General features: G+C 37.8%; 2 pseudogenes across 1 annotated transcript; both read left to right on the forward strand.

Annotated features, from left to right (window-relative positions):
• The window catches only part of LOC148740617 (uncharacterized), a 1,045,961-nt pseudogene that overhangs the window by 716,603 nt on the left and 317,334 nt on the right, over positions 1 to 12,024 (forward strand).
• Positions 43 to 9,376, forward strand: LOC111327754 (angiopoietin-1 receptor-like; annotated as a pseudogene). Its single transcript, XR_015996685.1, has 20 exons — positions 43 to 229; positions 890 to 957; positions 1,128 to 1,816; positions 2,289 to 2,309; positions 2,575 to 2,826; positions 3,331 to 3,627; positions 3,974 to 4,089; positions 4,196 to 4,260; positions 4,601 to 4,746; positions 4,900 to 5,190; positions 5,584 to 5,705; positions 5,804 to 5,960; positions 6,164 to 6,274; positions 6,439 to 6,617; positions 6,699 to 6,821; positions 7,164 to 7,234; positions 7,860 to 7,900; positions 8,196 to 8,292; positions 8,384 to 8,483; positions 8,675 to 9,376. The product of XR_015996685.1 is annotated as an angiopoietin-1 receptor-like (transcript).

Below are 12,024 nucleotides of genomic sequence, written 5' to 3' on the forward strand. Positions count from 1 at the left end.
GCTTGTCAGAAGACAAATGACATATCTGTATTTGGCGTGACACACGCACTCAAATAGATGAAACTGACAGCTAATTCTGCGGTCCCTTATGATATCTTAATTGACTTTGCCGGAGGCAGTATTGTCCAGTTTCTTCGTTCGTGTTTTCTTAGTAAGAAACAAAACGCAGCCTCAGTTACCAGCAAAATCACTGGCTGGAGCCGGAAGTCAGCATACAGCATTCAAACTCGTATGTTGTTTTAACTTTATTTCCGTGTAAGCCTGAACGTGAAATCGCTGAATTCTTTTGCGCCTAAGATGCAAGTGACACAACCACTCATGCACTAAATTCCAACGTTTCTTCTTCTTTAGCGGGAAATGTACCAGCAGCTTATGATCACAAATTTTAAACCACATGGTGTTTGGAGATACTACACTTGTACCGTACTTTGTCTCCGTTTATGAAAACGTAACGCAGTCGGCCGAGCATAGTAAGATCAAATTTGCAATTCCTGACAAATTCCAAAGCGCTGGTCGTTCATTCTTGCCTTTATTTAACTACTTACTCAAATTCGTGAGACGACCGTATTGTTATGTGTCCAAGGTGACTGGTGATGTTAGTAATAAATACTTCTGCTAACAAGTAACCTAGCTAGGTGAGTCGTGCTCATCAAATTCACGCGTGCGAAGAGAGAGGAGATGTTATCATTACCAGCTTATATTCTTCAGCTTTGACGGGTATGGACTGCTGCTTCCCGTTTAGTTGTTCCACATTTTTGGGTATCAATATTGATTTGCGGCTAAATTTTTGATGTATTTCTTTTTTGAGCGATGAATGTCATTAATACATGAGTCAATTCTCTAGCAAACAGATGTTGTGATAGTAAGGGTTGTTATCCTTGTATTGTAGTTACAATTCAAAGACCTCTCAAGAGATTGTTGTTGGCCAAGGAAGGAAAACAAAAGCCTCGTCAGCAGGTAAAATTATGACTTCTATCCTTTTTTTGTTCCCAAAACACTGCAAAACTCTAAACTTAGGCGAGACATGATCACTAAATTCCCTAAATAGGAGTGCCATTTTTAGGGCTTCAGTTTCTTCAGCTTTGACGAGTATGGACTGATTACTGTTTATCTGTTCGGCTTTTTAGAATAACAATATTGTTCTGCGGCTTAATGTAAGATGTATTTGGTTTTTGAGCAATAAAACTGTCCGGTGAACAGAAGTTTTGAGATTAAGGTGAGTCCAGGTATTGTTATTACAATTCAAAGACCTCAGGGTCAATTCTCAGAAGTTTCAGCCCGATTATATTTCATAAGGAAGTTGATGTTCTTAGTTTATCGGAGTTGCTTACCGGTTTGTTGTATGGTTACACATCCAGACACTCTATGGTTAGAGGAGAGTCTCGATGGGGTGAACCGATAGCCGTAAAAGGGCCGGAAAAATCTAACCGTTGAGCGTGAAAAGTGACAAATTTTAAACGATAATCATAAAAAAAATTAACCGTAAAAACAATTTCTGATCACAACAATGAAATCATACCGTTAGTCGTAGAATGGCCAAAATTTTAACCGTTAGCCGCAAAAGCCAATGCTCCATCGAGACCCCCAGCTAGAACCGCATAATTGAATGCTCTGCACATTCTGCACACAAAACGCCGCATATGTAGTAGCTCGTGCGATTATTTGGTCCAAGTCGTTTGTGAAAAAGAAATGGAAAAAATCAGAGATGCACCGACCCTTAAAGTCTACATGGACATATTAAATTGTTCGAACCCAATTTATGATTCTGCTAATGGTGGTGATGCTCCTGAGTGCTATCAATGGTACGATCTCCCTGGTAGGTATAAGACGGCCATCATCATCATTATCTGGTCATGTCTCTTTTAGAGTTATTGAACGCTTCGGCTTATACTGGGTCATCGTGCTGCGTGCCTGGGGCAAGATATCCATGTGGTGCCTCTCCCCTCCCAGGTGTATAAGCTGATACCGGCGACTTTTTCAGGAAATTTGCCAAAATTCAGAGAGAGAAGGGGTATAGATTACCCGCGGTGAGTTAGTGTCCCATCCTTTGGTAGTACCAACACTTATAATGTCACGAAAAGTAGGAACACCTCTGGCAGTATACAAGCCACTTGGCTTGCGTGGACACAGACATATGGACCAAAATACGCACACACAAACAGCCATATACACAATAAGACGCCAGGAAATATCTGTAATTTTTGGTTTCTCATATTAATCAGACAATTGTATACTTTTAGTTTGCTTTTCTAATCTCTGGTGCTCTCACTTTTCTCCATTCCCCAAAGGTGATGACACTGAGAGTACAGGTCTGTTGTTAATGTTCTGAATTGTAATTTTACAATAATGTGCCCCTAGTGCTTTGTACAAAACTATTATGATTACCTAAAAAACTAGATATCTCACATATGTCAAGTTAGACACGAAGCGATGACAAAAAAAGTAACAGAAATGTTGTTCAAGCTTCTCGTGACCCTATTCAATATCAGTCCATGGACTGATGCCACTCTCCTTACAATTACTTTCACTTCTTAGCTTCCAAAGCGTTTCATGATCAAAATAAGTTTTTCTCAGATTGTTACTATGGTGTGGGAGTTGGTTATCGTGGCAACGTAAACATAACTCAGTCTGGCCGTCCATGTCAGTCTTGGAAATCCCAGTGTCCTCATCGTCACTGGCGGATTCCTAAAGATGTTGCTATTTCAAAATATGACTCGAACATGTGTCGTAACCCGGACAGCAGCGCCCCGGATGGACCCTGGTGTTATACCACTGACCCAAATGTTCGATGGGAATATTGCAATGTATCTCGATGTGCGCTCAGAGGTAAATCCAATCATAAGGAGAACTTATTTACGAGCGAAAGAGCATGAGTGACGAAGGGAGACAGAATGTATGAATACAATTTAATGATCTTAATGGTTGAGACCCACGATAATAAAAGACCTACAAGATAATTGAATAATTATTTTGAAATATTTTTACGACATAGTTTATTTTCATATTATTAAGATACTGACGCTTGGACCGATGGGTAGACAAATACTTGCCAAAGATTTCGTTATTACACTGAGGGTTGGGCTTAGATCAAGAGCACCCGTGTGCAGATGAATTGCCAGAATCTTTAGGATCAAGGTGTAGTGTACAAGCGACTGACGAATTATTGTCCAGAGATAAAGAGCATTTATTAGTTGCTCTAATGTAACTTGATCTCAGTTCTCTTGGATTCCACATTTTGCTCCAGATCAAACCGAAAAAACACACTCTTCATTATTGTCGACCAAAATATTTAAGGTATGAAGACTGTTTTAACTTACGGTTTGTTACCAGTTCCAGAAGAGGCTCCCACACTCCTTAACGGCCGTCCTTTCAATTCAACCGCGATTTTAATCTCTTGGAAGAACATACCGCCTTCTCGTCATAAAGAAAAACTGTTGGGTTACCGGATTCAATACCGGAGCCTCTGGTCCGAGATCTATGAAAAAATAAATACCACAAGCAACTTGGCGCAAGATGTTATTACACAACTCTGTCGAAACACAGCATACGTGATTATGGTCAATGGCTTTAATGAGATTGGCCACGGGCCAACTAGCTCGGTCCTTGTATTAAAAACCCTATCCTCTGGTAAGTAGGGTATATATCGCTTTCAAAGTAAGCTGCCAAAGAACAGTTAAGAGCTTTGTTAGATATCTGGATGTCAGTAACTCGTTATGAATAGATCTCACAAGATGTCATGAATTGGACATGAGGGTGAATGCCACTGAACATAACATGGAGCAACTTATGTTTGAATTCTCTTTTCACATAAACGGAATCACTGAAATGAACTGATTTTAGAATTTGGAGCCAGTCACTCCCAATTTGAATTTGAGTTTGTCATGTGCAACACTACTTTCATCCCTAGCCATGTGTGTTTCTTTTTCTCTTGTTACCACTTCCCTGTCTATTTTAGTCTATTTTCATTCTTCAGGTGAATACATATTTGAGGTGGACTTCCAGTTAATAATCGACTCTAACTTCACCAGCGATCTACTCAACAGTAGCAGTAAAAGGTTCTTGGAAACGACCGAGGTCACAAGATCTTCAGTGAGTGACAATACTATCTAATTTAACATGCGATCAGTGTAAGGCTAAAATTGGGTTTTCAAATTTCCACATACTCTGTTAGAATAAACCATTTTTTTTCTTTTAGATAAAACACCACTTCAATGAATCTTCTATGTTGAAGATATATGACGTCGTAACTATACAGTTCAGGTAAGATTGGATGAAATCACAACCCCGACTTTGGCTGCCATAAAACAAGCGAGAGCAAGGAAATCATTTTTATTCTCTTTTAAGCCTTGTCTAAATTGGCCAATTTTTAAACAACCTTACTTTCAAAATGACGCCAAGTAAATAAGACCTCAAATGAAAATTAAATTTACGGTTGGTAAGAGAATAAAATTTTCCTTTTCCATATTAGTTGTTTCGCACTCACCCACATCTTCAAAAACGGAAGCTTTGAGTACCTTGTAGTTTTCCAGTTCTGATGATCAACATTAATTTACTTATCGTTGACTAATTTTCTTAAGTTTTTCTTTATTGTTTTCTTTAGAAATGGCAGCGTAAGGGCAGACATTAAAGTCCTTGTGACAATAAATACAAACACAACGGACAAAGATGATGCTCTGAATTATTTGATAGGAGGGATGCGTTCGTCATTTGGAGATCGACTTAAAGTTACTTCCATATTAGTTCAGGGTGAGGAAATTCTTGTAGAGGTCACCCTGCTTTTACGACCTTAATCTCAGACCATCATATATTTGAATAACTCGACAAGGTGCCAGGTAGTTATGTAGTTTTTAATTTGTTGTTGTTTAGGTATTTATTGATGATACTTCCTTCATTCACTAGAAACACCGAGGCCTCCGAAAAATTTTTTTGTAAGGAATGCACAATCAACATACTTTATTTTAACTTGGGAAGAGCCAGAATATAACGGCTTATACCAAGTACGCGACTACATCATAGAACGAAAGATATCAAGACTGAAGAAATTTACCGCCGTTTGGACAGTTCCATACCCTGAAACCAGAATGATTATAAAGAACTTAGATCCTTCCACAGAATACACCATCAGAATATCAAGCAACAACAAGTATGGAAGGTCAGAGGGTGTACTGTTAACACAGAACACACTGCCAGGTGATAATAACACCTCGAGTAGGTTTCTCCCTAAACAATCAGCACCAAGTTGATCTTTACATACATTATTTAGGAAACGAAATCAGTCAAAAACGAAAATAATTGCTGACAAAAACAGTTGATGTCAACCAGCGCTATGACAAAGCGCGATTATAGCGTTGGATACTTGTACTACCGTTTGTTTTTGTAGGTCATTTAGAACAAAGTTCTTGTTTGGTGATCGTAATGGTTTAAAGGTGAAGCCAAAGTAATTGGAAAAGTGTTTCATTATTTTTAAAAGCGAAAACAGACATTTAACGAACCAAAGAGAACAAAAAACTTGCTGTTTGAGGGAAATGTTACTGTTTCTCGTTATTTGCTTGTGATAAGTGTTTGCTTTTTTCTAACTTACAGACAGATTCATCAGAGATTTGATGTTGGTTATAGCCTTGCCCTTGTTCTTGGTTTCTGTATTCATATTGGCCGTTTGCTTAAAGTTTCGACCAATATGTAAATCAAAACAGAAGAAAGAAGAGGTAATTCACTACCATTGTATGATTAAGTTATCAGGTTGGTTGATGTTTGACACGTGGTATAATTCATTTGCATTTTATTTTTTGCACTGCTCTTGAAGATTGAGTTCTCCATCGAGTTTGGAAACTGGGTTGAAATTCCCGGATCAGATGTCACTCTCCAAGACAAGCTGGGGGAAGGTGCGTTTGGAGAGGTTTACAAAGGTTTAGTGCGCCTGGGTGGACAAGAGAGAGCATGCGCAGTAAAAAAACTAAAAGGTAATTTTATTTGATGAGGCTTTTAATTGGTTGACTGACTTAGTTACAAAGTTAAGTCAATTATTGATTAGCAAATTCAATTCATTGATTGATGATTCCTTCATTGAAAGAACATAAAAAGGCGTGCGCATGTTTGATACAAAAATCATAAACAGAGTTGCAGTCCTTTGAATATCAGTTAATTTTAGAATATTTCTTAACAGCGAATGCCACAGAAACAGAGAGAAGGGACTTGATAAACGAGCTCGCAATCATGGTCACAGTTGGCGAACATCCTAATGTTTTGAGCCTTATTGGAGCTTGTACCAAGACTGGTAACTTTTAGTTAACATCTATTCTTCTTGGAATATGAATTACTTAACAACGTTCTACGTACAGTTTCCTTTCCAGTTTCGTCCTTCAATGCAAAAGCAGATTCCTAATTATGCAACGCTATCACTTCACAATTTTAATTTCAAAACATTGCCGCAAATTCTAGAGTCAGTATTGGTGATTGTTCGTTTGGCCCCAAATGGCTCTTTGTTGGACCAACTAAAGAGGAACAGAGTAAATCCATATTACAATGTTACGGATAAACAAATAAACTTCACGCCGCAAGACAAAGTGAAGATAGCCAGAGATGTAGCCTGTGGAATGTTACACCTATCCAGCAAAAAGGTATGTGATAGCATAACGAATTCAGAGAAATATTTACTTTTAAGAGGATTATTTGATTTCTGTTTTGCTCCTCTCTCATAGTGTGTTTATCGTGACCTTGCAGCAAGAAACGTGCTTCTAGGCGAGAATAATGTTGCCATGGTCTCCGACTTTGGCTTGTCACGTGATGTGTACGAGAGTGGTGAATACGAAAATACATCTGGGGTATGGCCAGTATGCTTAAAAAAGTGGAAACGGAGTTAAAAAAAATTGATATTTCTATTTCATGCAAGAAATCCTGTTATCACAACTACATTTCAAAGATTCTTTCCTCTTTGAAGAAGGCATCCTTGAAATTTCTGGAAAGCACTATTTTATAGTCACTCCCCATAACAATCTTAATCATGTTCATTATCATCGTTATCATTTTTGCCTTCTGTGTTATCTCAAATTTATTTTAGTTTAGCATTGTCTTGGTCCATTTTCGTATGAAGTATTCTCCTTCAGCAATATCTAAACTGAAGTCTCTTAACTCAAACGGTGTTTTTAAATCCTTCTTTCAAAAAGGGGATGTTACCAGTTCGTTGGATGGCTCTTGAGTCTTTGGAGGATTACACCTACAACACTAAGACAGACGTGTAAGTTAAAACTGTAAGAAATAATGAGGATTATGCCTACAACACGAAGACAGACGTGTAAGTTAAAACTGTAAGAAATTGTTTGGGAAAAAGATAACATTGTAAAGCTACCTGTTAATAGTTAATTAACTGAGGCCGGGTACTCTTATTGTATGCGCTGTTATAATATTAAAATATGCCTGGTTAGACAACAGCATTAAATCCATGATTTCCTTTATAAACTCGATTGCAAAAACATTGACACCGAAAAAACTGTTTAAAGTAAACGATGTGATCCTACGATTTTATAGGTCAGATGTACGTGATAGCCACTATTAATTGCATGGAAGCTCTCCAAGCTTTCCCGAAAAAAAAGGATCATCATAGAAAAAAAATTTTAAGTGAATAGAGAGAAAAACGAGTGACTAATTAGGTAACTGGCGAACATTTCCTATGTAGCTGTTGATGCTTATCCTTTATGGATCACGCTTTGAGGGGTCTCGAGGTTTTTTAAGCGTATTCTAATAACATCGAAATGTAGGAATGTTGTTGGAGTCGTGGTGTTATTTCAACTTGGAATTAAAATCCGTTAAGAAATAAATGTGTGTTTATTGTAAAATAACCTCAATATGCTCTTTTGCTGCAGATGGTCCTTTGGAGTGTTATTATGGGAGATTCAATCTGGAGGTAAACAGATTTAGCCTTAAGCCTTTCTACCTATTTCATTTTAAAAGATATGTGAGTAAGTTGAGAATTTAAAATACCCATCCAAAACATCATCAGCGTCATCTTCATCATGTTCGTTATCATTATTTTTGCCTATGCTATGACAAACGTACTTTAGTTTTGCATTGTCCCACTCCTTGACAGTGGTTTGAAGTGATTCGGTACGTCAGTAAAGATCTATCATTAGACGTGTTTTTAAGACAAGCTGTGAACTAAAACATCAAGAAAGGCTGAATTTTTTATCTTTCCTATCAAGGTAAAATGTCGTATTCTGGTCTTAGCGGAATGGAAATAATCGAATTTCTGAAAACAGGACAAATATTAGCAAAGCCGGATGGATGCCCAACTGAAATGTAAATGATCTTGAATGTAATGAGAGCAAGGTTCTGTAAAATTGGTTCAACTCTGAGGTGTGACTAAACTGACTCAGTTTTCCTTTCACAGCTACGATATTATGAGGTCATGCTGGAGTTTGGATCCTACAAAGCGTTCATCATTTTCTGAACTTTTGCAATCACTCGAGGAAGAATTGAAAACGAAAGATGTATGTATTTGATCGTCACCAAATAGTTAATGATCCTCTGCTCTCCTTGTCTCATCAAATTGAATTTTTAAAATAGTGAGAGAACGAACATAAATAGATGTGGAAGCCAAACTTTGACAAAAACTGAAAAAAATCTTGATGTCTCATATGTTCACTAATGTTTTTTTTTTTTTCATAAATTTTTCTTTAAGGACCTCATGGAGGATAAGAGCGACCATGACTTTGAAAAAAGCTGAGTGGTTTTTGAAAATAAAGATCAGATCAGATCTAGAGGGAATCAAAGATGACCGAACTTTTATTGCAAGTTAATTATGTGGACAATAAAATTTAGGTGGAGTCATTTATAAGAATGTTCATCTTGTATGTTGACTTAGTTGTTGGTGTGTTGTGCTTACTTGCACTTGAGCGATAGAACAGGACCTCGTTCATGTTAGAAGCGGCTAGAACACTAATTTAAAGTCGAGATAAAAGAAAAGACATGTTTTTGCAATGAATGATCGTACAAAAGAACACATTTTCAAAGTAAAAGTTATTTAGAATGTAGACAATGTAGACAGTAAAGACGTAACAAATTATAGCTACAGTGTAGAGATGATGACCTATCAACTCGGACTGCAAGTGACAAACTCCACTTACGTTTTCTATTTTTAACATTGTACAACATGAGATACAGTTCATTTGATTATGGTTCGTAGTATACCAGAGTCGGTTAGAGCTACTGTATCAAGGATCTTAACAGACTTGCCTGTAGCCTCTTAAAAGTCATTCAAACTGAAAATAGTTTATTTCGTTTTGAGGTTCTTTAGCCTTCTCTGTTCATGTGAATCACTCTTTTATAAGCAGTAGTTTTCTCTAAGTGGCTACTATCATTGAGTAAAGGTTATCTCTCAGAATTCAGGCCATTCATTACTTTACATTACTATTCGGTACTGTTGGGCTTTAAGTGCATGAGCTTGAAATCCAGATATAGTCCGTCTCGGCTATCGTCTTGCGCGACTCTTACGGTTCTTTCGTGCTTAGCAACCTCCCGCTTTCATCCATAACTCAATAGTGTACGCTGTGGTGTTTATAACCTGAACTGTTAATTGATGTCGTCACTTGATAAAGGGCTCCACAAACTGTGAAAAACATGCCCGTTTTACGCAGCTATATCAGGGTATGAGTGCAATAACTGCTTCTACTAATGGTGGACCGCAACGGTTTCTTTGGATCACATACAAACGCGTAAATGAATGAAATTCCCACCCCAAACTAAGGGAAAGGGCCCTGGGAACTATGCTGGAATGGTCAAACCTCGTGTCTTAGTTATCTGCCAAAGCCGAAACTCAGACCTCTGCATTAATTATTCATGATATCATAGTCAATCTTACCCAATAATTGCTTAATTTTTACTGACTGACCGACTGACTTCTGGCACTAACTGCAAAACTAACATATGTTTGAGATAGCACAGCAGACTAAAAGGATAATGATGATGACGAACAGCCTAATAATGGTTTAAATGTCTCAAGGCTTGAACTGTTTACCTCCAGATTTAATCTCCCACAGTAACACCCCAAAGGACCGACTGTAGCAAAAAAGCACTATAAAGTCATTTTACGATAAAAACAAATTTATTTCTCACAGAATTTTAAATTCACCAGAACTTCATCAATATTCCTGCATCTCGATCTGACTAATGAGTATATCAATGAAACTGCTTTTCATCTCAGCTATATTTTAACATTATAACAGTACTAATGCTTAGAGTGCCCAACCTTCTCTCAGGGTTTTTCGTTATCATGACCAGGGAGGCATTTGTTTGTCTGTTTCAATTGAAAACTTTCAGAGACCATAAAAAAGCTGCAAAGCGAAATTAATTATCAGGACCCTATCAACTCATGGCAAATAGCTTTACAATTTTAACTATCCGTAATACCTCCCTTCAGTTGAAAACTTGCACGTCTGTCTTCGTGTTGTTCGTGTAATCCTCCAAAGACTCAAGAACCGATAAAATTCCCTTTTTTGCAGGTAAAACAGGGTTGAGATGACCACGGGAGGGGGGGGAGGGGGATGGGCGGAGCTCAGCGCCCGCGAAGTATCCACGAGCACTCAAATCGTTCGAAAAGAGTTGCAAAAAATCAGCTGGATATCCGACTAATGAGTAAATCAGTTGTTATTTAGAGGTGTCTGCTGTTATGGATAGTAAAAGTAGACAGAAATTTCTGGATATTTCTTGAATGCTTACTCACGGTGACATGGATATACAAACCTTCTAATGACATAAAAATAATAATAAAAAAAATTTTACAAAAAGTCTTTTTATAGGATTACACAATTACTGGTGAACCAGTAGTTTCCATTGTGGTCCTTGCAAACAAATGAAACAAATGGTCTAACTTGAACATAACATCATTAAGAGCCCCAACCGGCCGGAGGCAAACCATTTGGCTATTTACAAGCGTGGCCAAGGATCTGAACTCGGGGCTACCGTGAAACAAATCCAGTGGTCAGGGTGGGACTCGAACCCGGGAGCGGCGGATTACGAGTCCGACACTCTAACCACTCAGCCACACTGCCTCCTTAAACCAGGGAACATTCTAGGAAATTATATTGGGTTATGTGCTAATGACGTAAACTAAGTTCTAGTCCGTGGTGGGTTCAAGTGAGGTTTTAGAACATTGCTATTGTTATCAATGCTTATAAGAGTCACGTCTTTGTAAGAATTAACTTAAGCAAGGTTATTTAAGGAAATAGGTGGGTTCTTAGGGGTATAGTGTTCCTTCTGTCGGTTTACGTAAACCATAATACTTCAAAGAACCAAAAATCTTTCTAAAATGCTATTTTCGGAGATATCAATCAGACTGAATTGTGTATGATCTTGTGTTTATTCCATTCAACAAAAGTTAAGAGTATCGGATTGGTGACGTACATAAAGATTAATTGTACATATATAATTGACAGGTAATGTCCTGATTTCATTACAGATATAGCCGGAGCTATAGATTGCAGCATGTTTTCTATGAAAAAAAAGATGAAGAACAGTTTGTCGATTCAACTACTCTCCCTTTTACTTAAACAAGAATACTGGCCATACCCCAGACGTAGTTTCGTATTCACCTTTTTCGCATAAATCACATGACAGGCCGAAGTCGGAAACTACGACAACAATTTTCTAGCCAAGAAGCACCTTCTCGCTGCAAGGTCACGATTGACGGTAAGAAAAAAAAGGGAAATAAAAATCAAATAATTCTCCAGGTATCTCGTACCTTTTTGCTGGTCAGGTGTAACGTTTGAACTTTTTAGACTAGCCTTACTTGAAGAATAAAGATAATCCAAACGAAATTGCATAATATTATCGAACGCAAGTATCAGACATTATAATCGCGCTTTGACGTAGCGTTGGTTGATATCATTTGTTATCTGTATATGAGAACGATCCTTCGCAGTAAAGCACTATTTGAGCAATAGTGAAAATCAGACCTGAAAAAAATTTCAGGCCTGTACGGGACTCGAACCACTGACCTCTGCGATACTAGTGCAGCGCTCTACCAATTGAGCT

Source organism: Stylophora pistillata, chromosome 2 (genome assembly GCF_964205215.1).
Source record: "Stylophora pistillata chromosome 2, jaStyPist1.2, whole genome shotgun sequence".
Lineage (NCBI taxonomy): Eukaryota > Metazoa > Cnidaria > Anthozoa > Scleractinia > Pocilloporidae > Stylophora > Stylophora pistillata.